Source organism: Chrysochloris asiatica, unplaced genomic scaffold (assembly GCF_000296735.1).
Source record: "Chrysochloris asiatica unplaced genomic scaffold, ChrAsi1.0 scaffold00013, whole genome shotgun sequence".
In the NCBI taxonomy this organism is placed as follows: domain Eukaryota; kingdom Metazoa; phylum Chordata; class Mammalia; order Afrosoricida; family Chrysochloridae; genus Chrysochloris; species Chrysochloris asiatica.
In genome coordinates this window covers 35,244,714-35,245,250 of record NW_006408531.1, presented here as the reverse complement: position 1 = coordinate 35,245,250, position 537 = coordinate 35,244,714, and positions in this window count along the sequence as shown.

Here is a 537-nt window from a genome sequence, read left to right as displayed (position 1 = left end):
CTCCAGCCAGAGACCTTTGTAGTGGAATCTATCTTGAGTAGAATCTATCTTTAGGAGCATGTTGTTGTTGTTAAGTGCTGTCGAGTTGGTTCCTACCCATAGCAGGGTTTCCGAGGCTGTAAATCTTTACAGGAGCAGAAAACCTCATTTTTCTCCCACGGAGCAGCTGGTAGTTTCGAACTGCTGACCTTGAGGTTTGCAGCCCTATTCGTAACCACTACGCTACCAGAGATCCTTCACTACCCCTCCTAAACAGGCCATTTCCCAGAAATACCCGCCAATCCTTATGAATATACCTGGTGTCTTTTCCTTTCCCCAAACCTTTTAAACTCCAGCAAAGCCTTTATTTGGTGAGGGGAATTAAGCATTGTGTTAAGCCCTCCCTATCTCCTCTTGCAAGCCTCTTTCCTTTGCTCCTCTGGAAACTCTGTCTTACCTGACCATTCTTACTTAATAGATGGCAAGACCATGCTCTTAAAGAATGGCAACACAATTAATCGTTGTTATGTGTCATGGCATAGAGTTTTCAGTGACTAG